This window comes from Anomaloglossus baeobatrachus (genome assembly GCF_048569485.1).
Source record: "Anomaloglossus baeobatrachus isolate aAnoBae1 chromosome 3 unlocalized genomic scaffold, aAnoBae1.hap1 SUPER_3_unloc_1, whole genome shotgun sequence".
Taxonomy (NCBI): Eukaryota; Metazoa; Chordata; class Amphibia; order Anura; family Aromobatidae; genus Anomaloglossus; species Anomaloglossus baeobatrachus.
Genome location: NW_027441780.1, coordinates 725,783 through 753,150, shown reverse-complemented (window position 1 = coordinate 753,150; position 27,368 = coordinate 725,783). Strand labels below are relative to the sequence as shown.

The following is a 27,368-nucleotide window of genomic DNA, read 5'->3' as shown; positions in this document are numbered from 1 at the left end:
TTAGTATTAGCCTCCACCAGAAGGTATGGAGTAAAGGGAAAGCAAACGCTGAGAAATGCCCAAGGCGCCAATGAAATGTATATTTGTATCATAATAGAATAGTGTGTGTTAGAATCACCATTCATAGTGTTTCTATGTGAACGTGAAAAGAAGAGACCAGGTAATAAGTCATTTCACAAGGAAGTGAGTGCCAGAGTAAAGGCCAAGTGCGCATGCGTCACCACAGTGCAACAGTCCAACACGCCAGTTCCTACCCTCCCTTTACTTCCATTCTTGAGGTAAGTCGGGAAGCCCCCATACTCATAGGATTGTTGTCTGATCCTGCCAACTTTAGCCCTATGTCTATGGGAGCCTTCATGTAATCTGTATAATGGCTTATTCAAACATCTATGCACGTCAGTACAATCTCGGAACACAATGTATGGACTGGCTGAGGCCGTCCTTATAGACAATAGTGGGAGCTCTGAAATCATGAATCTCAGTGCAGCAACTCCGATCTTGTCATCTCTGTAGTGAGACAGCTAGAATGGCGTTGCTACAGGGAGGACGTCCTTATAGACAGTACAGTACCCAGAAATCATGGACCTAGGTGCTACAACTCCGATCTAATCATCTCTGTACTGAAACATCTATAATGGAGTTGCTGTACACAGGATGTCATTATAGACAGTACAGTAAGCTCAGAAATCATGAGCCTTATTGCAGCAACTCCGATTTAGTCACTTCTGTAGTGAGATAGAATGGAGTTACTGTACAGAGGACGTTCCTTATAGACAGTGCTGGGAGATAAGACATGAGCCTCAGTGCAGCAACTCTGATCTAGTCATCTCTGTACTGAGAAAACTAGAATGGAGTTGCTGTAAAGAGGGTTTTCCTTAGGCCAGAGCCACACTAGCATAAGGCATCGGATGCGATATGCTAATTGCACTCGGATCAGGCTCTGCTGCGAGTGTGAGTTAAGTGTCATTATACTGTGATCCGATCCAGTGATTGGATTGTTGAGGAGAACCATTGGATCAAATACTTAATTAACCTCTGGACATAGGGGATTGTGGGAAGTGTGTTCAATGAAATCGATTCTCTATACAAAAGCCAGTCTTCAGAGGTATCCAAGATGGCCCCCGATGACATCATAGACCCTCCCATCAGCATCACCGCAGATCCGCCCAGATGACATCATAGACCCTCCCATCAGCATCACCACGGATCTGCCCATTGGTTGACCCATGAACGGTCCAACTAAATGGGCATATCCCAACATATCCACGCCCCTAGCCTATATAAGAGGCCGCATGGTTAATTCTGTCTCTTGTTGCCTTGTTAATCTGATCAAGAAGAGAGTTCACATCTGACCCTTTTGTCTGGTGGTGATTTCTCTTAAGCATGCACTTGATCCACAGCAATTAGGTCAGGCAGTAGGCAACAAGTGAACCCTGGTAAAGTGTTCACCCTAACAGCATCACAGGTTCAGAGGAGAAGGAAGGATTAATCTCTCCATGACTTGTCTCTGCGTATATCCAGATGTCATCTGAGCGCAGTGCGATGTTTCACACGCACCCATAGAGAGACTCCCTGCATCGCACCATGCTGACATTTCTTCCTCAGTCCGATTGGTGCTGAAGAAAAAATCGTAGATCTGAGCTGCATCATTGTCTAACATTAGGCCGAGTGCAATGCGAGATTTTCCCTAGTCATACGACAGTGTGACTCTGGCCTTATAGACAGTGCAGTGCCCAGAAATCACAAACCTCAGTGCAACAACTGCGGTCTAGTCATCCCTGTACCGAGCAGTGATGTAACTAGAGTTTGATGGGCCCCAGTGCAAAGTTTGGACCTAGGCCCCCCTAACACAGACACATGGAGTATGGGATAATGACACTGATGCTCGGGGTACGGTATAATGACATTGACATTTGGCTCTTTCCCTCAGCACCCAGGTATTCCATGATCTGAAATTCCTTTCTATCAGCACCCAGCTTTCCTATGTTCTGATACCCATCTTGTCCTCAGTACCCAGCTTCCCTATGCTCTGCTACACATCCTTCCCTCAGCACACAGATTTCCCATGCTCTGCTATACATATTTTCTTCAGCACACAGATTTCCCATATCAGACCATGGAAAAGCTGGGTGATGAGGGAAATAGCCTCTTTGCCTCAGCACAAAACCTTTCCATCCCAAGCTTGTGTCTTTGCCCCCCTCGAATATAGTTCTCTAAATACTATCATGGCCCCTACATAGCCTTCCATATAGTATAATGGGTCCCATGTACCCTTCATATTATTAGAATGCACCCCATAGTCCTCCATGTATTATAATGCAGTCCCCATAGTCCTCCATGTATAAGGTAGCTCTCATAGCCCTGCAATTGTAATACAGCTCTCATAGTCCTCCATGTATTATAATTCACCCCATAGTCCTCCATATATGATACTGCACTCCATAATCCTCCATTTATTATAATGCACCCCCATAGTTCTCCATGTTTTCTAATGAACTCCCATAGTCCATGTATAAGATAGCCCTCATAGTCCTTCATATATTATAATGCAGCCCCCATAGTATTGCATCTATCATAATGCAGCCCCCATAGTCCTATATGTATTATAATGCACCCATAGTCCTTCATATTGTATTATGCAGCCCCATAGTCCTCCATGTATAATGCACTCCTATATTCCATGTAAAACAGGGGTGGGGAACCTCTGGCCTGCGGGCCGTTTGCAGCCCACGATGACTTTTTCTGTGGCCCCTGGGCACATTCCAGGGAATCCCAGTGCTTGAGCGGCACTCGCACTTTTGCCGGCCGCCGACCCTTTAAATCCCAGTTCGTTCTGGGTAGATGCTAGAATGTACGGGCTTCTTCCAGATCCTGATTGCAGCCGATACTAGAATGTACTGGCTCTTTTCTGGACCTGGCTGCAACTCGTACATTCTAGGCTAAACCCTGGCCTGTGCTCGCGTGCTCAGGGCTTACCTTGTGGGCGGGGTAAGCAGCGCTGCGCTCCAGTCACAGTAGAGGTGCAGCAGATGCCTCACAGCTGTACATGCCTTCCAGACCTGTGCTGTGTGACTCCTCCTACCCCACCCCAGTACTGTGAGTATGCAACCCATCGCTGCCCCCCTGTGCTGTGTACCCCCAGTACTGTATGTAGCCCCAAGTGCTGTGTACCCCCTCAGTACTGTGTAACCCGTGCAGCCTAGTGCTGTCAGTGCTGCCACATAGTGCTCTCCCTTCTGCCTCCTAGTGCTGTCCATGCTGCCACCTAATGCTCTCTGTGCTGCCACCTAGTGCTGTCCGTGATACAACCTCGAGCTGTCTGTGCTGCCACATAGTGCTCTCCGTGTTATCACGTAGTGCTCTCCGTGCTGCCTACTAGTGATCTCCGTGCTGCCACCTAGTGCTGTCCATGCTGCCACCTAGTGCTGTCCGTGCTGAATCCTAGTGATGTCCGTGCTGCGACCTAGTGCTCTCCGTGCTGCCTCCTAGTGCTCTCCGTGCTGTCTCCTAGTGCTCTCCATGCTGCCTCCTAGTGCTTTCCATGCTGCCACATAATGCTGTCTGTGCTGCCACCTAGTGCTGTCCATGCTGCCACCTAGTGCTGTCCGTGTGTACCACCTAGTGCTCTCTGTGCTGCCTCCTAGTGCTCTCTGTGCTTCCACCTAGTGCTGTCCGTTGCGCCACCTAGTGCTGTCCGTTGTGCCACCTATTGCTGTGTGTGCCGCTGCCAGTGCTGTATGTGCTCAGCATTTCCTGTGATATATACGCCCCCAGTCCCTCATGTGATGTATATGCTCCTCCTGTGATGTACATGCCCCAGCCCCTCCTGTGATGTGTATGCTCCAGCCCCTCCTGTGATGTGTATGCCCCAGCCACTCTTGGAATGTATATGCCCCATCCTCTCCTGGGATGTATATGCCCCAGCCTCTCCTGGGATGTATACGCCCCAGCGCCTCCTGTGATGTGTATGCTTAAGCCTCTCCTGTGATGTATACGCCCCAGTCTCTCCTGTGATGTATTCGATACCAGCCCCTCCTGTGATGTGTATGCCCCAGCCTCTCTTGGAATGTATATGCCCCAGCGTCTCCTGTGATTTATATGCCCCAGCCTCTCCTGTGATGTATATGCCCCCAGCCCCTCCTGTGATGTATATGCCCCCAGCCCCTCCTGTGATGTATATGCCCCCAGCCCCTCCTGTGATGTATAAGCCCCAGCCTCTCCTGGGGTGTATATGCCCCAGCCTCTCCTGGGATGTATATGCCCCAGCCTCTCCTGGGATATATATGCCCCAGTCTCTCCTGGGATGTGTATGCTCTAGCCTCTTCTGGGTTGTATATGCCGCAGCCTCTCCTGGGATGTATATGCCCCAGTGTCTCCTGGGATGTATATGCCTCAGTGTCTCCTGGGATGTGTATGCCCCAGCCTCTCCAGACCGAGACAAACCTGGAAAAGCAGTTGTGAGAAACAACATGATCAATATCACCAAACATCACAGCCACACCAAAGATAAGCAGCTCCGACCACCACACTATGGGTGAGTTAATTATTTGACCAAATATAGCAGGGTAGTTTTGAAGTTAATAATTTGGTGCGGCCCCCGAAGGTTGGTAGAAAATTCCAAATGGCCCCCGGCAGTAAAAAGGTTCCCCACCCCTGATGTAAAAGGAATTCATCATATAGTAATATTCACCCCCTTATATTCCTCCATATATTATTATGCACCCCTTATTTTCCTCCATATAATAGTATGCCATATACTAGTAGGCAGCCCTCATATACTGCACCACCATATTGTGCACCCCAATATAGTATTGTGCACCAACATACAGGTATATGCAGCCTCCATATACTTTTCTGCAACCCCCACATAGTAGTATGCACCCTCATAGTCCTCTGGCCATCCTGATTACATACACAAATATACTCACTTCTCCTCATTCCCCCACTGCTCCGGTCTCCTCAGCGTGTGTCCACTGTTCTGCTGCTCTGACATTTTAGCACAGCGGCGCGCAGTAGTGACGTCATCGCGCTCCTCTGTGCTGACACATCAGATTGTCACAGACACACAGAGGAAGACTGATGAGAAAGGGAGTGCTCTGCTGCTCCTCTCATCATTGCTTTCAATTGTATTGGCATCTGTGATGCTGATATAAATGTAAGTGTGATCCTCGGCAGGGGGCCCATGGACGGGGAGGAGGGCCGGTGCCAGTGCTAGCATCAGGCCCCCCTGACTCATGGGCCCCATAGCGGTCGTGTTGCCTGCCTCTATTGGTGGTATGCCACTGCTGGAGGCTACATGGAGATCATCAAAAAATCCACTCTAATCTAGCCGGCTCACCAGTGAATCATCTAGAATGGAGTTGCTAAAATGAGGTCCTCAAAAAATGCACTCCAATCCAATGTTGTAAATTATGACGACTCTGTTGGCGTCGCTCTGTTAGGCTATGTGCGCACTTTGCAGATTTGGTGCAGAAATGTTCTCTATGAAATCTGCATCTTCTGACAGAAAAATGCACCAAAAAACACATGCGTTTTGGTATGTTTTTGTGCCATACGTGTTTCTCAATGTAATCAATGGGTTGAAAAGCTAAAAAGTGCAGGAAAAACCGCACTAACAATTCACATGCTGAACACCAATAATAAGAGAATAACCCGTACCACAGCAACAGATATATATATACATGTCATATATATATATATATATATATATATATATATATATATATGACAATAATTGCTGTCAAAAAGTTATAGCAGGTGTGGGGGTATATTGGACCATAAGGACCATTCGGATTTATCATATATATCACCAAAAAAGAAGGGAACCGAATAAGGGGTCGTGAAAAATTAATTATCTTTATTAATATACATTAAAAGGGCATAATAAATATCTAATGCAAATATTAAAAACACACAACTGTTGACTAGAAAAGGGGAGTCACAAATTCATCTGCATGTAACGATCAATATAAATTAATAGAAGGATGAGAGTGAAGTACAAGGGTGAATCACAAAGTACACATCAGTAAATCTCAACGTAAACTCATATATTAGAAAAAACGTGGTCAGAGGTCATACCACGGTGTATGTTAACTACTATCAGTATAGAAAAACCAGAGTGACTGACCCAAAGTAGTTCACTCAAACATCCCAATGCAGGTATAAACAAAGGAAAGACCGCTCAGTGTAACAACAACAACCAGTGGGCAATTCATCCGGGGAGATATATAAATATATAAAGGTGTCAGAATCGGCACCAAAAAGTATACATAATAATGAGGTATTTACCTAAACAGGTTGTGGAGCACTATTTCCAGAGAGGTAGCGTGACACCCACCCCGACGCGCGCACGTTTCGTTGCCGTCTTCTTCAGGGGGTGACAATTCACATGCTGTAGATTATTTTCTGCACCACATCTGCAAAAAACCCAAAATGTGCGCTCAGCACAACAGCATTTACATTGACTTTGCTGCCATAGCTGGCACCTAAGCATTGCTCCCACTAGCCAGTTTCCTACTCCACACTGATGAGGGGCAAATACCCCGAAACAGCTGTCTGTGGATGGATACCATGTTTTGACATAGGTGGTTTCCTTGACTGGAGACTGCCCTTCCCGTGGTTGTTCCTTCCCGGTGGAAGACCTGGCTAGTTTCCTGCCAGCGTTGAGAAACACGTGATGGTGTCTCCGCGGCTTCCTTGTTTTGCATAGCTGGCATAAAGAAATACATGCAGATTTGTGCTACACACTGCACCAAATCTGAAACAAAAAACCGCACTGTGTGCACACAGCCTTACACTTCTCCCTGTGAGGCTCCACCCACTATTCAAAAATGTCACTGTCGCGGCTGGGACTGGAGGGCGTAAAGTAAAAGTCAAAATGGAATTTTACCCTATAGAAATACATCTATATATATAATTGCCTTATTCTGTCTGTCAGTCTTGCTACAAAATGACGTCATTACAGTGACAACCGTTGCCACAGCGCGTGCGCTAAAGAGCCTGAGACGGCTCAGCTAAGGCTCCCTGCACACGTAACCAGGGTACACATCGGGTTACTAAGCAAAGCGCTTTGCTTAGTTACCCGATATTTACCCTGGCTACGTGTGCAAGGAGCCAGCGCTAAGTGGTGTACGCTGGTAACCAAAGTAAATATCAGGTAACCAAGCAAAGCGCTTTGCTTAGTTACCCGACATTTACCCTGGATACGTGTGCCTAACTGAACAGGCCGAACTACGGGCCGACAGGACGATGCCTGACACTTCCCCGCTCGGCTCCCCCCCCCCGCACGCCGCATGTATACACTGAACACACACACCTGTCCCCAGCCATGCAGTCCCCGGCACTGACGTCCTCAGCGCCATGGGCCCGCTCGGCTCCACCCACCCCGCACTCCGCTCCCCGCACACATTGGGCTGCTTTCACACTTGCGTTGTGAGGCATCCGTCACAGTGCGTTGTGTGACGCATTTGACGGATGCGTTGCAAATAGTGAGCTAATAAAGTAACGGAATCCTGTAAAAGAACGTTTTGCGTGGGGTTTTTTTTGGGTTTTTTTTTAATATTTTGTCGGGAAAAGGAGATTTGCGGTCGGGAGGAGAGAGAGAGGAAACCGCAAATCCCCTGAGTGACCGCAGTGAGCCGCGCGATCAGCTGTGCCTTCACTCAGGTGACCCGCGGCCACAGCTGCAGTCCTCCACCCGAGAGCTGTGTCCACGGGTCACCTGAATTAGGGCCCAGCTGATCGCGCGGCTCACGTCAGTTGCTGCGTGGAGCTGATAGAGAGCGGTTGTGGTCTGTGGCCGCTCCTGTCAACTTCATGTAGCAGAGCTGAAAGTGTTGTGGGACCTCTGTGGATTACGTCGGACATGGAGGGGTATTTGGGGGTTTAATAAAGTGGTGCAAGAGGGGTTTTTTGCCTTTTATGTCAAATAAAGGATTTTTCGTTGTGTGTGTTTATTTTCTTTAACTTACAGGTTAATCATGGAAGGTATCTCGGGGAGACGCCTGCCATGATTAACTTAGGACTTAGTGGCAGCTATGGGCTGCTGCCGTTAACTCCTTATTACCTCGATTGCCACCGCACCAGGGCAATTCAGGATGAGCCAGGTAGAGTCCTGGGACTGTCACATCTAATGGATGAGGCAATTCCGGGTGGCCGCTGGCTGGTATTGTTAGGCTGGGGGACTCCACATAACGTGGGGCTCCCCTTCCTGAGAATACCAGCCTTATTATCTGGGCCTTCAGCCACGCCGCTGTTCCTGGCGCGGGTTCCGGGATCTCGGGGTTGCCGGACGGAGCGGACATGTTGCGGCTTGTGCTTCCAGGAACCAGATGGATGGCAAAGTCCTGGAGTCCCTGCCCTTTATCCACTCGGTCACATGAGGCAGCGCTTCACCTGCCCCTCCCCCTTGGTTTTTCGCCGGCACTTCACTTGCTTTCCTCGGCATCGCTCTGTTCCCAGGGGGCGGGGCTTCAACTCTCGCGAGGACGGCTGCACTGGTGGGAAACTTCACGCCAACGGGACAGTGACAAGATGGCTCCGCTGACGGCAACTCAAGGCGCACTTCCACAGGTAAGTGGATGGGTTCAATCCTGTTCGTGACGCCAGGTTGAGACACCCCAGGATTTTCCTCCCTCCTTGCGCCGCTACCAGGGGCTCGGCTGCGACCGCCGAGCTGCTCGGATCCGTGCTCATCGGGGGTACGGTACGGTGGCTTGAGCCTCTCACGGACCCGGGGGCAGGGGGATCCCGTTGCCTCCAATAAAAAGGGGGGGAAATGTACGTTTGGAGGGGTGGTTTTTGTTTAGAGTTCGTGACGCCACCCACGGGTCGTGGTGAATGTAGATGGACACCACCGCTGCTGTTGACTAGGCTCCCAGGGACGGTGTTGCGCAGCTTTTGATGTTAACCCCTTCGTGGGTAGGGGGTTGGTTGTCCCGGGGCCCGAGGGGTGAGATCGCTGATGCTGGATGCAGCCACTATGCTTGCGCTGGGCAGTGTAGGTGCGGTGCGGCGCTCAGCCCGAGGGCACTGGTGTACTCACCCTGACAGACACACCGGAGTCTTTGGTAAACCAGAACAAGATGGTGGACGGTGCCCGCAGCCGGCTACGGTGTTCCCCTTTCTCAGGGCTGATGGTTGCCGTCTTTCTCCTGCACCAGTTTGTGTGTGAATAACTGCCTACGCTTCAGCGACGGTAGTTCGCTCCCCAGCGGTGTATGTGCTGAGGAACCCATTTGCCTGCAGACGCTGGCCCTTTGGATCTCTAGCTGTGGCGGTAGCTCTATATTCCGAATTGTGGGGCTGTTGTCTTCAGTCAGGTCTTGTGTGGGCATGAGGTCCGGGCCGCAATCAGTAGATTTGACTAAAAGGTTGGCTACTAGCCTAGTCGGGGTCTGAGTACCCTGCCTAGTGCTCCGGTATCCAGTTGGCTCCCCGGTTCGGTTCCGGCGGGCCACTACCCTGTCCCGGTCCCTTACGGTTCCATCGGTCGTCTTCCCGGTCTCCTGCAGACGGCCACCACCGTCTGCCTCCTGGTCAATAGGGCGTCCGGGCTCCAACCCGAACCCCTGTCAGTTCTGTCACTTTCCCTTCTCCACTGCTTCCTCTCCCTTCACTCTCCTGTCACAGACCGTTGTGACTGCTGTTTTCCCGCCTCAGGCCATCATAGCTCCTTGGTGGGCGGGTCTAACTGCCTGGCTCCGCCCCACCTGGTGTGGACATCTGACACTGAGGGGGGTGACTCAGGTTTTGTGGTCGGCTGTTCTGACCCCTTTGACCCCCCCTGTTTTGACCCCTGGTGTAGTGTGTGGAAACTCTGTGACCCCTGGCTAGTCCAGGGCGTCACAGAAATACTTTGGCGTAGTGCAAGGGTGGGATTCAGCCGGTTCTGTCGAACTGGTTGTTAAAATAGCAGCCAGTTACCAGAATCGGCAAGAAACAGCTCCAGCGATCCGGTTCCCTGTATTCATTTGTGCTAGTGTCTCTTTAAGACTCTAGCACAAATGAATCCCCGTACCTCCGCGCCGCACTTTCTGGTTCAGTGCAGCCTGTCTGCTCCCTGACCCGGCGTGCAGCGACGCAATGACCCTGCAGACAGGTCACGGCAGTGAGAGGAGGTAGCTCCTCCTCCTGCCGTCTGTCAGCGTCAGTGTGCAGAGTGCCGCGGAGGACGGGAGACACAGGAGAGGCCGCCGCTGCTTGGAGCAGGTAAGCGCTCAGTGAGCCGAAGATGCAGGGAGAGGGGCCGCATAAGATGGGAGCTATATGTGGCTCTATGGGGAGAGGAGGCCATAATAGGATGGTATTTGCATGGAGAAAGGGGCCATAATGGGATGGGATCTGCAAGGGGAAAGGGGCCATAATGGGATGGGATCTGCAAGGGGAAAGGGGCCATAATGGGATGGGATCTGCAGGGGGAAAGGGGCCATAATGGGATGGGATCTGCAGGAGGAAAGAGGCCATAATGGGATGGGATCTGCAGGGGTAAAGAGGCCATAATGGGATGGGATCTGCAGGGGGAAAGAGGCCATAATAGGATGGGATCTGCAGGGGGAAAGGGGTCATAATGAGATGGGATCTGCAGGGGGAAAGGGGCCATAATGGGATGGGATCTTCAGGGGGAAAGGGGCCATAATGGGATGGGATCTGCAGGGGGAAAGGGGCCATAATGGGATGGGATCTGCAGGGGGAAGGGGCCATAATGGGATGGAATCTGCAGGGGGAAAGGGGCCATAATGGGATGGGATCTGTAGAGGGAAAGAGGCCATAATGGGATTGTATCTGCAGGGGGAAAGAGGCCATAATGGGATGGGATCTGCAGGGGGAAAGAGGCCATAATGGGAAGGGATCTGCAGGGGAAAAGAGGCCATAATGGGACGGGACCTGCAGGGGAAAAGGGGCCTTAATGGAATGGGATCTGGCGGGGGAAAAGGGCCATAAAGGGATGGGATCTGCAGGGGGAAAGGGGCCATAATGGGATGGGATCTGCAGGGGGAAAGGGGCCATAATGGGATGGGATCTGTAGGGGGAAAGAGGCCATAATGGGATGGGATCTGCAGGGGGAAAGAGGCCATAATGGGATGGTATCTGCAGGGGGAAAGAGGCCATAATGGGATAGGATCTGCAGGGTAAAAGGGGCCATAATGGGATGGGATCTGCAGGGGGAAAGGGGCCATAATGGGATGGGTTCTGCAGGGGGAAAGCGGCCATAATGGGATGGGATCTGCAGGGGGAAAGAGGTCATAATGGGATGGGTTCTGCAGGGGGAAAGGGGCCATAATGGGATGGGATCTGCAGTGGGAAAGGGGCCATAATGGGATGGGATCTGCAGGGGGAAAGGGGCCATAATGGGATGGGTTCTGCAGGGGGAAAGGGGCCATAATGGGATGGAATCTGCAGGGGGAAAGAGACCATAATGGGATGGGATCTGCAGGGGGAAAGGGGCCATAATGGGATGGGATCTGCAGGGGGAAATGGGCCATAATGGGATGTGTTCTGCAGGGGGAAAGGGGCCATAATGGGATGGGATCTGCAGGGGGAAAGGGGCCATAATGGGATCTGCAGAGGGAAAGGGGCCATAATGGGATGGGATCTGCAGGGGGAAAGGGGCCATAATGGGATCTGCAGGGGGAAAGGGGCCATAATGGGATGGGATCTGCAGGGGAAAGAGGCCATAATGGGATGGAATCTGCAGGGGGAAAGAGGCCATAATGGGATGGGATCTGCAGGGGGAAAGGGGCCATAATGGGATGGGATCTGCAGGGGAAAAGAGGCCATAATGGGATGGGATCTGCTGAGGGAAAAAGGTCATAATGGGATGGAATCTGCAGGGGGGAGAGAGACCACATGGGATGGAATCTGCAGGTGGGGAGAGACCACATGGGATGGAATCTGCAGGGGGGGAGAGACTACATGGGATGGGATCTGCAGGGGGCAAGAGACCACATGGGATGGGATCTGCAGGGGGCAAGAGACCACATGGGATGGGATCTGCAGGGGGCAAGAGACCACATGGGATGGGATCTGTTGGTGGAAAGTCACCCATTTCAATTTTAGCAGGGCTCCTTTAGTAATAATTTTTAAAAACAGTAGAAAAACCGTTTAATACAATAAGAGTGACAGTGACTGGAACAACTGGTGCTGGACAGGAGAGTGACGGTAGAGGAGGGGAAGGAGATTTTACTTTAAAGGGAACCAAACATCCGCATTTTCCTATATAAGGTGCAGCCAGTACTGGCACTATCAGGCACAGTGTGTACATACCATTAGTGGGCAGCTCGGGTGTTTAGGCTGTGAAATCCAACTTTATAAATTTGAAAATTCATGCACTTTTTGATTGACGTGTGCATCTCGCTGCTAGTGTCCAGGCGGGTTATGCACGTGTATCCCCGCCCCCCCCCCCCGCCGCCTGTTCCTCCCTCTCACTGGCCGTATGTACATTTCTAATCTTCAGTAACACGGCATCGGAGTTTAGCGCTATGCGCTATGCGCTTATCTCCGGCGCCATGTTTCTGAAGCCCACAGTATTATGATGCATGAGAGGGCGGCGCATGCGCCCTCGCTTCTTCAGATCTGTTGTGACCGCGGGGTAATCTGTTGTGACCCCCCCACACACACACACACACACACACATCGGGCTCTGCACCACACACACACACACTTCGGGCTCTGCACGCCCCCACACACACACTTCGGGCTCTGCACGCCCCCCCCACACACACACACACACACACTTTGGGCTCTGCACGCCCCCACACACACACACTTCGGGCTCTGCACGCCCCCCCCACACACACATCGGGCTCTGCACCCCCCCCCACACACACATCGGGCTCTGCACCCCCCCCCACACACACACAAACACACATCAGGCTCTGCACCCCCCCACACACATCGGGCTCTGCACCCCCCCACACACACACACATCGGGCCCTGCACCCCCCACACACACACACATCGGGCCCTGCACCCCACACACACACACATCGGGCCCTGCACCCCTCCCCACACATCCTGCTCTGCACCCCTCCCCACACATCGGGCTCTGCACCCCCCCCCCACATGACGCTCTGCATCCCCACCGTGTAGGGAATACACACTTCTCCTCGGTCCCCGCCGCTGCTCCTCGTTCGCCCGCTGTCTGTGCTCTGGACATATTAGCACATTAGTGACGTCACCGCTGTCCTGAACTGTCAGAGCAGACAGCGGGACAGTGATAAGAAGCAGCGAGGTGCTGCCTGTCATCTGTGCTTTCAAATGTATTAACATTTGTGATGCTGATACATTTGAACGTGCAATCCTGAGCAGGGGACCCGGTGCTGGAGGTGACCGCACGGTAGCCGCCGCCAGGACCCTCCCCCGAGCTCACGGGCCCCACAGCAGTGGAAGGGGAGAGTACGGAATGTGGGAAGGGGGCGGGGAAGGGGGGGACGGGGGGACGGGGGACGGGGACTCCACGCACTGTACCTGCCCAGCAGGGCGCCTACATGATGTCAGCTGTGATGCCCGTCGACAAGGCAGAACATAAGCTCCTGCACTTGTTATCCTGACATCACAGGAAGCAGCAAAATCACGACAGGAGCCGTTACATGACCGCTCTGAGCCGGGTGAGAGGGGCGGACAGCAGGGCAGGTAGGTAGTTACTGTCTACTTACCTGCCCTAATGTAGCCCAATAGTGTAATTACAAAAAAAGGCGAAATAAGCCGGATAACCCCTTTAAGAGGGTGGACAAAGGTGTACATAGAAATCATGGGACCCCATAGCGGAAGTTCTAATTGGTACTCCCCCCCTCCCCCAAAAAATAAAAATGTAATTAATATTCAACTGGGTCATATAAGAACCTCTCTCACAACTTTACAGCCCTTACAAAGTCATTTTCCTCCTAATGAAGCCCATTGATTCCCCTTTCATTTCTCCCATAATGTATAATGCAAACAGAAGTGTCCCACAAGCAGTGTATGATACCTCCACAGCGACTCCTCCACAGCACCCTCCACACCAGGGCTGAGGAGTCGCTAAGAAAAACCTCCGACTGCTCAATTTCACTGATTCCAACTCCACAACTCCCTCATACAGTTCACACCAGAAGTTTCCAACCACTATCTATACAGACACATCTGCAGGTTTTTCCCTCCGCTCTCTATACAGACACATCTGCAGGTTTTTCCCTCTGCTCTCTATACAGACACATCTGCAGGTTTTTCCCTCCGCTCTCTATACAGACACATCTGCAGGTTTTTCTCACTATATGACATGAAATCAGAATAAATCTTTCCCGTTTTAGGTCGTTTAGGAACCAAAATTATTTCTATTTTCCAAATGCCAGAATAATAGGAGAGAGGGAATGTCATACACAGGCTCCCCCTGATGTCATTACGCCTATCAGGGGCCCACAGCTGCAGAGCAAGTGCGGAACAGGGAGCCAGTGCCCATCTGCTCCTCAATGCTGTTTAACCTGCATCCGAGGAAATAGTAATGGCCCCATCACTCACAGGCCTGGTCGTTGTGCCCCTGCATAAATTACACCATATACATGACACACACATAGCTACTATATGAGTCCTTTTCCCCAGGTATCTGCGGTTTTTGCCATAGGTAATGGTAAAAAACCACAAGGAACAACCTGCGGAAAATTCGCAGCCAAACCGCGGTAAAACTGCATGCGGTTTTCGGGTGCGGTTTGCTGCGTTTTTTTCCCGCAGGTGCGGTAATCTTTCAGAAGGTGCTGAATTTTCTTAAGAAAATTCCATTTTCTAGTGCGCACAGGGCAGTGTTTTCTGCTACATGATAGAATTGTATCCATAAAAACAGATGTCACTAGGATGGTCCGTGTGACATTGTTTTTTTTTCTCGCACCCACAGATTTGCATTGGCGAGTCTCACACGAGATACCTGTGCAGTTGCAGCATTCTGGGATTTATTTTTATTTTTTTTACTCAGTCCGATTGGAGCTGAGAAAAAAACGCAGATCGGAGCTGCCTCATTCATTAACTTTGTTTTGAGGCCAATGTGAAATTTTCTCACATTGCACTCGTGCGAGTCATACGCAAGTGACTCCAGCCTGAAGCCATGTTCTATAGCCACACGCTGTGATTTCAGATGGAGCAGAGATGCAATCGTCGTGGGACTTTGTGGATCACGACGGTCCTGGATGTTTTGGGGGTTAATAAAGGGGTGCTTTTTTGTATTTTATTTCAGATAAAGGATTTTTTTGGTGTTTGTGTTTATTTTCACCTACATATTATTAATGAGAGGTCTCATAAACACCTCCCCATTAGTAATATTGGGCTTATTGGCAGCTCTGTGCTGCCATTAACCCCTTATTACCTTAATTGTCACCGCACTACGGCAATCAGGATGAGATGGGTAAAGTGCTGGGACTAGAGCATCTAATGCATGCAGCAATTCCAGCAGTGGCTACAGGCTATATTTAGGCCGAGGGGGCCCAATAACCATGAGTCTCCCCAGTTTGAGAATACCAGCTCCAGCTGCTAGCTTTATCATGGACGGGTATCAAAAATGAGGGGGGGTGCACGCAGTTTTTTTAAAATTATATAATTTTAAAAGAGCTGCATGCGGTTCTTATTTTTTGATACACAGCCAAGGTAAGGATATGGCTGGGGGCTGCAGCCTGTAGCTGTATGATTTATCTGTGCTGGGTTTCATAATACGGGGAGATGCTACACCAATATTTTTATTTATTTTTATATTTTTACAGCAATAGAGACACACACACAGCGCCTCTGGTTGCAGTCAGACACACTGTTACACAGGCTGGGGGTGCGTCTGACTGCAACATCTGCAATGAGTTTGTATGTTCTCCCCGTGTTTGTGTGGGTTTCCTCAGGGTACTCCGGTTTCTTCCCAGACTCCAAAGACATACTAATAGGGAATTTAGATTGTGAGCCCCAATGGGGACAGTGTTGCCAATGTATGTAAAGCGCTATGGAATTAATAGTGCCATATCAATGAATAAATATATACTATATTATATTTTATATTTCTATCCATCTTTCTACTATCTATCATCTATGTATCTGTGTTATCTATCACATATCCATCTATTATCTATCGATCTGTCTATCTCTATTAACTATTATCTAATTATCTGTCTATTTTCTATCCAAATCTATCACTATTAACTCTCCATCTAATTTATCTATCAGACAGCTGGTATAAATCCGTGAGGACGAGGCCGAAGATCAGCGCAGAACACAGGAGAAAGGGTCAGTGCAGTGATCTATCTATTATCTGTCTGTATTATCTATCACATATCTATCTATTATCTATTTATCACTATTATCTGTCTATCTATATATCTATCTATTATATATCTATTGACTTCCACTATACTTGGTAAACAAGTCGATCCCGTCCGAACGTCAAAATGCTTGTACCGAGTACCGAGCACCGGAGCATGGTCGTGCTCGCACTAGCCGGAGTCTATGAAGCGGTGTGTGCACATACGAGGTCTACACTGATGGACAAATAATCACAATACAGAGCCCAGTGTATTATATCAGCGAGCAGAGGATCTCAAGACTAGAGATGAGCGAACCCGATGTTCAATGTTCGTTTTTTTTCGAGCCAAATGCCGACTTTCCAAAAAAAAAGAGTTTGGATGCTTTATGTAAGCTGACCAATGCGCCAGCATCTCTGTGCTCAGGTACGTGCGGTGCTCAGCCCTAGAGATGAGCCACCCCCCTGGCGTTCGAGTTCGATTCGTCAAACGGAGGCCCTGTTCGACAAACTGTTCGACGAACCACTCAAACCCCATTAAAAACAATGGCAGGCAAACACAAACACATAAAAACACATAGAAAACACCTTCAAAGGTGTCCAAAAGGTGATAAACAACTCCCAAGACACCACAAACACATGGAAAAGTGACAAGGACATATACTCATGCGAAAACAAAAGAGCTGGACGAGTAAAAAGAGGAGGAGACACAGATATAAGCATGTCATCCCCTTCTAAAATCATGTAAAACACAGCAAGGGGACTCCAAGCAGAGTCTCCCTTTTTTCCAAAAATTGGGCCACACACACACCCCTTCAGTGGCCTCACTTGTCCCCCAATTGCAAACTGGACATGTTGATTTGCATCAAGCACATTCAAAAATACGCCAGCCTTAACTGTCCCCAGGATGACACCGGGGTAGGTAGCAAAGTCCTTGCTGAACCATGACTTGTTCATCTTGGCTCATTGTTAAAAACACAGCAACAGGACTCCAAGCAGAGTCTCTTTTTATTCCAAAAATTGGGCCACACACACCACTTCAGTGGCATCACTTGTGCCCCAGTTGCAAACTGGACATGTTGATATGCATCAAGCACATTCAAAAATACGCCAGCCTTAAGTGTCCCCAGGATGACACCGGGGTAGGTAGCAAAGTCCTTGCTGAACCATGACTTGTTCATCTTGGTTCATTTTTAAAAACACAGCAAAGGGACTCCAAGCAGAGTCTCCCTTTTTTAAAAAAAATTGGGCCATATACACCACTTCAGTGGCATCAGTTGTCCCCCAGTTGCAAACTGGACATGTTGATTTGCATCAAGCACATTCAAAAATACGCCAGCCTTTACTCTCCCCAGGATGACACAGGGGTAGTAAAGTCCTTGCGGATTCATGACTTGTTCATCTTGATGAACGTTAGTCTGTCCACATTGTCATTGGACAGACGCGTGCGCTTATCTGTCAGCACACACCCAGCAGCACTGAAGACACGTTCCGAGACAACGCTGGCTGTGGGACACGTCAAGATCTCCAAGGCGTAAGTGGCGAGCTCAGGCCATTTTTCAAGATTTGAAGCCCAAAATGAGCAAGGCTCCAGTTACAAAGTCATGGCATCGATGTTCATTAGGAGATACTCCTGTATCCTCCTCTCCAGCCGTTGACTATGTGTCAGACTACTTGTCTCTTGTGACCTTTCATTGGATGGCCTAAAAAAATTATGAAACTATTCCATAAAATTGCTGTTACCAGCACCAGATACGGTGTTGCTGGTGTGGTTTGACTGATAGGGACGAGACAGTCCCATGCTTGGCAAGTTACAACTGGGAGATTCACTCCGTACACCACTGGTGTTTGGTGGAAAATCCGAGCTAAGACTGAGTAACAGCTTCTGCTGATACTCCTGCATACGTGCGTCCCTTTCTATGGCAGGAATTGTTTCACCAAATTTGGACTTGTACCGGGGATCTAAGAGTGTGGCAACCCAGTAGTCATCATTACTTCTAACTTGGACAATCCGAGGGTCATGTTGTAGATAGTGCAGCAAGAAGGTGCTCATGTGTCTTGCGCATCCATGTGGACCAAGTCCTTGCTGTATTTGTGGCGTTGAGGTGATAACCGTGCTTCCTTCCTCTGACATCTCCCCCCAACCTCGTTCAACCGAAATTTGACCAAGGTCTCCCTCATCTGCTGAGTCTTCCATGTCCATCGAGAGTTCGTCCTCCATTTCTTCCTGGTCTCCTGCACCTTCCTCAACATTTTGGCTGCTACCATGCGCCCTTGTTAATCCCTCTCCCCCACCGTCCCATGCCTGCTGCCTTGGTGATGCTGAACGTCTGGACCTTGTAGATGTTGGTATCCCTTGCGCTTATGAATCCTCCTGTACTTCCTCCCCTTCCTCTTGTCCCACCCCCGACTCCGAATAGTGGTTAGAGTGTGCTCCAGCATGTAAATGACTGGAATTGTCATGCTGATAATCGCATTGTCAGCGCTAAACATATTTGTCACCATGTCGAAACTGTGCAGAAGGGTGCATAGATCCTTGATCTGAGACCACTCCATCAATGTGATCTGCCCCACCTCTGCATCTCATTGGCCCAGGCTATACATCGTAACGTATTGCACCAGGGCTCGGCGGTGCTGCCACAGTCGCTGCAACATGTGGAGAGTTGAATTCCAGCGTGTCGTCACATCGCATTTCAGGCAATGAACCAGCAAGCCAAAAGACTTCTGGAGCGATGCAAGTCGGTCAGCTGCGCCGGTTGAATGGCGGAAGTGAGCAGAGAGTGACCGTGCCCTGTGCAGAAGCCCATCTAGGCTGGGATAGTGGGTTAAAAATTGCTGGACAACAAGGTTCAACACGTGAGCCATACAAGGCACGTGTCACCTTGTCCCGGCGTAGGGCCGCAGCCAGGTTTGCAGCATTGTCGCACACGGCCTTCCCTGGCTGCAGGTTGAGTGGAGACAACCATTTACTAAACTCGCTCTCCAGAGCTGACCACAACTCCTCGGCCGCCTGATGCCGTTGAGCTCTGCTGCCAGCATAGTAAGGAGGTGTGCGGGATTCCTTGTGCGCAGTTAAAACGCGGGTGGCCTGACCAGGCAGGCTTGGGGCGTAGGTGGAGGACCCAGACGAGGTTGAGGAGGCAGAAGCAGTGGAGGAACTTCCACATACAGAGGAATGATGCACAAGTCGTGGGGACGGCAAGACTTGTACAGCAGACCCTTCTCCATCTCGCACCATAGTTACCCAGTGCCTAGTCAGCGACATGTAACGCCCCTGTCCATGCTTACTGGTCCAAGTATCGGTGGTGAAATGCACCCTGTCACACACAGAATTTCTCAAGGAAGCGGTGATGTTGTATGCGACATGCTGGTGTAGCGCAGGCACACCTTTCTTGGAGAAGTAGTGGCGACTGGGCATCTGGTACTGGGGCACTGCAATGGACATAAGGTCTCAAAAATCCTCTGTGTCTACCAGGCGGAAAGGCAGCATTTCTGTAGCCAACAGCTTGCAGAGGATGAAAGTCAACCTCTTAGCTTTGTCATGGCTCGGAGGAAATGGCCTTTTAATTGTCCACATCTAAGGGATCGAGATCTGGCTGCTGTGCGGCGATGGTGTTGAGTAGGGTGTCCCTGGAAAACTGCTGGTCTGTGAGGAAAGTGCAGGCGGAGACATGATATTGCCTTCATCCAAAGTTGATGCTCTCGATGTCTGAGAGAGCTCTACAACAGCACCTGTTTCCCCTCCCAAAACAACTGATGATGACCTGCCAAGCAAACTGCCTCTTGCGGTTAAAGAGGTGGAAGGTCTGCGTAGAAAAACATGTGTGACAGCTGTCCCCACAGTCATAGAGGATGAAGAGCGTGCGGATGCAGTTGAAGGGGCAGACGGTGGTTGGCCCGCTCTGCTAGGCCACATTGTAGCACAGTGAGCTTCCCACTGGGACTTATGCTTGTTATTCATGTGATGGTTCATGGACGAAGTAGTCAAACTAGTGAGTTTTTGTCCTCTACTTACAGATTGGCGACAGCCTACAGATCACATGAGTTGGGTGATCCTTTGCGATGTCAAAAAAAGACCATGCAATGCAACTATTAGAGCCCATGCGACCTGCAGAGCCACCCCGACTTGTGCTCAGAGGCAGAGTTGGGGCTGAGGATGCAGTTGTTGACGTGCTTCCAGTACTCTGTCTTTGTCCAGGAAGGCGCAAGCTAACCTCGTCGTCAGTCTCATCCTCTTCCACCGCCTCTGCTGACCTCCTCGAGTGCCTGACTCTGGGTTGACAGTAAGTGGGATCTAGAACTTCATCATCAACCGTTGTGTTTGCACTCCCCTCGCCCTCAGACGTAACCTCTTCCTGCCCTGACTGAATAGTTAAGTTGTCATTCCAATCAGGTATCTGCGTCTCATCATCATCAGTATGTTCCTCATTGTCTCCACCAAGAGGTGTTACAGTTTGTGAATCAGGGTCTACATTATGCTCAGAAACATGGTCATCAGGGCCTGAATCAGACTCACAAAGCTTCTGGGCATCACTGCAGACCATTTCCTTTTCTGTACTCACTGTAGCTTGGGAGCAGACCTCTGATTCCCAGGCTATAGTGTGACTGAACAGCTCTGCAGACTCACCCATCTCTTTTACCCCATACTCTGCAGGGCGGGTGGAGACTTAAGAGCTGGGAGAAAGCAAGTGCGATTGGGGTGACAACTCAGAGGACTGTTGTTTTTTGGATGTTGAAGTTGAGGTGGAGGAGAGGCCACTTGTTGGAGCACTTGCGATCCATTCAAGCATGTTCTTTTTTTGTGCATCATATACCTTTTGTTACAGTAGTTCTGTTCCGTAAAAAAAGGGAGCACATCGGATTGTTCACGGAAAGTAGTAGACATCTTACTTTTGCTTGACGATGGCCTTTCTTCAGCAGTTATTACTGTAGCCTTACCACCTCCCCCACGGACACAAACTTTTTTTTCCCTTTCCAACACGCCTGTTTCCCTTTCCACCAGCATCTGGCCTTTTGCCACTCATTTTGTTTGTGACCAGATTGGACACTTAAAATTTCGTAGCAAAAATGGAGAGGTGGTGTAGATTGCAGAGGTGGTCTAGCTTTATTGACAGCTGAAAAAACAACACTGACTATCCCTGACAATGCAACTATGGCCCTAAAACTGGCAGCACTGTTTGCTATAAAAATTGCGTAGCAAAAATGGGCAGGTGTGTAGAATGCAGAGGTGGTGTACCTTGCGTGGCACCAGAGGAACACTAAGTTAGTTTCCCAGACACTTTGAGTATGCCACTAAGTGTCAGCACTGTTTGCTATAAAAATTGCGTAGCAAAAATGACCAGCTGTGTAGAATGTAGAGGTGCTGTAGGTAGCAGGACAGCAAAGGAAGCCTCAGTTTCTATCCCTGCCAATGAAAAAATGCAGCAAGGAATTGCCTGAGCTGATGTAGCCAGACGCTGTTATCTAAAGCCCAGCACAGCGTTGGCACGGACCTGCCTAGCAACAATGCCTATGAACGGTTGTAATGTAGCCCTGAAAAGGGCTGAAATTACAAGTAGTCCCTAATCCCTAAAGCACTGTGTAGATTGCACTGTCTGTCTAGAGCACACACAGCAGCAGCGGGAGCGGGCGCAGTGACTGTCACCCACCCTGTGGAGATGTGACCACCTGACATCTCCTTTGAATATTTCCTGCCATATATTACGGGTCTAATTGATGTGCTCAGACAAATAGACATCCCATATTAAAAAGTGTGTAATTCAACAGTTCGATAAATTAAATAACATAGTTTATTTTAAATCTTTAATATGATCACCCCACATTTATATAACGTGGTATAACATTGTTTATTCTCTTTACTCATATCAAACAAAATCAGAATTACTTGTGATGGAGGTACTTAGTAATCTTGTGATTCAATGTAGCAACAGGAAACATTTTCATTAATAAGTCAAAAAATGTGTATTAAAAAAAAAAAACACCCGTACTTACAAAACTTTCCTTGGGTTTACAGGGCACTGAACATGTAGATAGTATAGTACCGACGACACAGCACAGACACTTTGCCCAGGAGGCCTTATAAACTGAACATACTGGCCATGTGCACAAACCAAATTAAAACATTGTAACATTAGTAGAGTTGAGCGCGGTTTGCGGTTCGAGGTTCTCCAGTTCTAAGCTCGAGTGATTTTTGGGGCTGTTCGAGATCGAACTAGAACTCGAGCTTTTTGCAAAAGCTCGATAGTTCTAGATACGTTCGAGAACGGTTCTAGCAGCAAAAAGCAGGGCTTTTTACAGCTACAGTGTGCAGGAGCCATCGCTGGCAGCCTGCCAGAAGCTGGTAACCAAGATAAACATCGGGTATCCAAGCAAAGCGCTTTGGTTAGTAACCCGATGTTTATCTTAGTTACGTGCAGGAAGCCCACACTTCCCGCTCAGCTCACTCCGCCCCCTCCTGCCCGCGGCATGTATACATACATATACACACGCACACACACACACACTCTCACACACGCACCCCCCCCCGCCCCCCGCTCGGCTTACCTGCGGTGATGAAGTCCCACCATCCCGACCTCAGCGCTGTCACTGTCCTCCATGGCCGCCGCTTGTCACATCACCTATCGCTTCCGACCCGAGACTGACACTGGCGGTGACGTCACGGACCTCTCGCGATACTTGATGTGAAGGCGCCGGTCATTGACCTCAGTGACAGGGGCTGTCAGTGTGCTGGAGATCAGCGCAGGTAATGTACCTCGCTGACAGCAGCACTTGTCACCCCCCTGCAGTGACCTGGGCTGACCCATTGATGTTAGCTCAGGTCACTGCACTGCTCTCCCAGCCAATGGGGAACATCCTGCTCTTCATTGACTGGGACAGTGTGGATCGTCATGGCAACCCCTTGGATTACAGCAGACCTGGATTTGTTTTTCAATCTAATAAATTGGTTAAAGATGGAATGTTTTGGGGAGTGTTTTTTCAAATAAAAATGTGTTTGTCGTCTATTTTTTTTTATTACTGACTGGGTTGGTGATGTCGGGTATCTGATAGACGCCTGACCTCACCAACCCCAGGGCTTGATGCCAGGTGACATTACACATCTGGTATTAACCCCATATATTACCCCGTTTGTGTTACGGGGGGCTGTCTGATAATAACCGAAAGGAGTATCAGACAGTCAGGGTCCACCGTGCAAAGACTTTGCTGCAGACTATGGCAGAGTGCAATACCTCTGTTAACTCACAGAAGGATATAATAAGAAAGTAAAGCAATTCCTCCCTTACTTGGAGGGTGTGTGGAATGATCTCTGTTAATAATCACAGAGACAAAGGCAATGTGTGCGAAATGGCACCTACCTAGGTCCGCTCTTCTAGTGGTGCAAAAGAGACGAACAGCAGCGTAAGCCGCACAAAGCTCCTACCTGCGTTCGCTCCACTAGTGTGCGAGGACACGAACCACTAGATATGGCACCTGCCTAGGTCCGCTCTTCTAGTGGTGCAAAAGAGACGAACAGCAGCGTAAGCCGCACAAAGCTCCTACCTCTGTTCGCTCCCCTAGTGTGCGAGGATACGAACAACTGCCAGACGCAGTATAAGGAACGTTACCCTAGCGGCAACGTCCACCTACGAGTACAATCACAAGGCCCAGCCAGACCATGTGCCTCAGGCACCTGCCTATGTCCGCTCCCCTAAGAGGTAAGGATACGGACAGCAGCCGAAGCTGTAAGGTATAAGAACGCTACCCTGCCGGTAGCGCTCACCTAGCATAGACAGAGGAATGCCTAGAGGAACGCGCACAGAGCGTCTACTCATATGCATGAACCAAGAGGACTGAGCACCATGCGGCGTGTGTCAGGGTCTTATATAGACTCTGTGCCTCATCCAAGATGGAGGACACCAGAGCCAATCCGCTTCCAGAACGACAGGAGTGACGTCATGCTGGCCTATCACCGAGCAAGACGTCACAAGCACATGACCAGCGACCAATCGGCATAGAAGGTGTCAGAGACATGTGACCTCGTGTCAGCGATGATGTCACCCGCACATGTGCAATGGCTCCAAGATTGGACTTAGTCTCTGGCGCTCGCACATGTGCAGTAGCAAGAAATCTGGACTTAGTCTCCAGCGCTCGCACATGTGCAGTAGCAAGAAATCTGGACTTAGTCTCCAGCGCTCGCACATGTGCAGTAGCAAGAAATCTGGACATAGTCTCCAGTGCTCGCAGCAACCGTAACAGTACCTCCCCCTCAAGGGCCCCCCTCCCGGCGACGCAGATAATCGGCAACTAAGTCGGGAGCATGGACAGCCTCCTCAGGCTCCCAAGAGCGATGTTCCGGGCCATAGCCCTCCCAATCTATCAAGAAGAACCTGCGCCCTCTAACCATCTTAGAACCAACTATGGCTCGTACCTCATAGCTAGAGCGAGAGGAATCAGAGGCAGGAGAGTGCACTTCACGAGCGTGAGGTAAAATAGCCGGCTTTAGCAGTGAGACATGGAATTTGTCATGAATCCTAAGATGGACAGGTAACTTCAATTGATAGACTACAGGATTTACCTGTCGAAGAACCTCATAAGGACCCAGGAAGCGAGGAGCAAATTTGACAGAGCTCACTCTAAGTCTCACGTGTTTTGCAGAGAGCCACACAAAGTCCCCTGGAGAAAAGACAGGAGCCGGGCGACGAAACCGATCGGACACCGTCTTCATACGGTCCTTAGCTGCTTGGATCGACTCTTGAGTCCGATCCCAAACCTCTCTGGCATTAGTTGCCCAGTCGGCCACAAGAGGAGGAGGTGCAGCAGCGGGAAACGGTACCGGTACCCTAGGGTGTTGCCCATTATTGAGTACGAACGGTGTCTGCCCAGTGGCCTCAGCCAGCGAATTGTTAAGGGCAAATTCTGCCCAGGGTAGGAGGGAGGACCAGTTATCGTGGTTCTCAGCAACAAAGTGTCGAAGGTATATAATCATAGATTGATTGGTACGTTCAACCAAACCATTAGTCTCCGGATGGTATGCCGAAGAGAGATTCAACTCAATTTGCAGAAGGCTACAAAGATCTCGCCAGAAACGGGAAGTAAATTGCGGGCCTCTATCACAAATGATACGATCTGGCATCCCATGAAGCCTAAAGACATGCTTGAGGAATAGTTTGGCTAGTACCCTGGAAGATGGGATTCTCGATAACGGTACGAGATGAACCATCCGGGAGAAATGGTCCGTAATGACCCACACAAATCTATGTCCCTGTGAACATGGAAGATCACCCACAAAGTCCATGCCTACCACCTCCCATGGTCTATCTGGCACTGGTAAAGGATGCAAGAGCCCAGCCGGTCTCTGCCGTAATGGACGGTTGCGAGCACACGAGTAGCAGGAACCGACATATCTCTTGACGTGGCTGGCTAAGTGTGGCCACCAATACCACCTCTCCAGTAACTCTCGTGTCCGCCTAATACCAAAATGCCCACCCACCTTTGAGGTGTGGGCCCATGACAGTATATCATTCTGTCGATCAGGCGGAACAAATGTCTTGCCCGGTGGGATTTGGTCTAACGTCACAGGGGAGAGCGTATGAAAAACCCTGGAGGGAAGGATAAGACGAGGTTCGTCAATCTCTTCCTGGGTAGAAAGCATAGAGCGAGACAGGGCGTCTGCCTTGTTATTCTTACTCCCAGACAAATAGTTGATGGAGAAGTGAAAGCGGGAGAAAAACAAGGACCAGCGGGCTTGGCGAGGATTCAGACGCTGAGCGGTTTGTAAGTACGTCAGATTCTTATGGTCTGTATAGACCTGGAAAGGATGTTTCGCTCCTTCCAGCAAGTGACGCCACTCCTCCAAGGCTAATCTCAAGGCGAGCAGTTCCCTATCCCCAATGGTATAGTTTCTCTCTGCCGGTGAAAAGGTTTTAGCAAAGAAGAAACACGGCCTTTTTCTACCTGCACCGTTCTTTTGATACAAGACCGCACCAGCACCCACTGAAGAGGCATCAACCTCTAAGAGGAAGGGCTTACTCTCATCGGGTCTTTGAAGAACGGGAGCAGTTGAAAAGTGTCTTTTTACTGCCTCAAAAGCCTGAGATGTCTCAGTAGACCAGGCTTTGGGATTAGCACCTTTCTTAGTCAAGGCCACCAAAGGGGCCACCAAAGTAGAAAAATGGGGTATGAACTGCCTGTAATAATTTATAAATCCTAAGAAGCGTTGCACCGCCTTCAAGGAATGAGGTTCGGACCATTGCAGGACAGCAGAGAGCTTCGCAGGATCCATAGCCAGACCCTCTTGTGAGATAATGTAACCCAAAAAAGGCAATGAGGACTGCTCGAATACACATTTCTCGAGTTTAGCAAACAATGAGTGCTCCCTTAAACGGGAAAGGACACGAACGACATCCTGACGATGAGTCTCCAGATCAGGAGAAAAAATCAGGATGTCGTCCAGATACACCACTACTGAGGATAACAGTAAATCCCTGAACACATCATTTACGAAGTCCTGAAATACTGCGGGTGCATTACATAACCCAAAAGGCATGACGAGGTATTCATAGTGACCGTCTCGGGTGTTAAAAGCGGTCTTCCATTCGTCACCCTTTCGAATTCGTACCAAGTTATACGCACCCCGCAGATCCAACTTCGTAAAAACTTGAGCTCCTCTCAGTCTGTCAAAGAGCTCCGAAATTAAAGGTAATGGGTATTTGTTCTTTATTGTGATTGCGTTGAGACCCCTGTAATCTATGCAGGGACGCAAATCACCCTCTTTCTTCCGAACAAAGAAAAACCCAGCTCCCGCGGGAGAGACAGACTTACGAATGAACCCCTTCTCTAAGCTCTCTCTTATATAGGTCGACATGGCCTCCGACTCAGGTATCGACAGGGGGTAAACCCTGCCTTTAGGTGGAACCGAACCTGGGATAAGGTCTATGGCACAGTCATACGGCCTATGGGGTGGAAGAACCTCAGCACCCTGTTTGGAGAACACGTCAGCGAAATCCAAATAGGGTGTAGGTATGGGAGAGAGATCAGTTGATGCAACTGCAACGACCTTAGGTGGTAAGGGAAGACATCGGGACTGACATTTCGAACCCCAACTAATAATGCTGTCAGACTCCCAGTCAATGTGAGGAGCATGAGTCCGAAG

At 49.7% G+C, this 27,368-nt stretch overlaps 1 protein-coding gene across 1 annotated transcript in view; it reads left to right on the top strand.

Annotated features, from left to right (window-relative positions):
- LOC142258701 (uncharacterized) overlaps positions 1 to 27,368 on the top strand; it is a 279,057-nt gene that overhangs the window by 80,740 nt on the left and 170,949 nt on the right. The window contains exon 2 of the mRNA XM_075331323.1: positions 16,168 to 16,227. The gene's annotated coding sequence lies outside the window, so the exon portion shown is untranslated. The remainder of the gene's footprint in view (positions 1 to 16,167; positions 16,228 to 27,368) is intronic.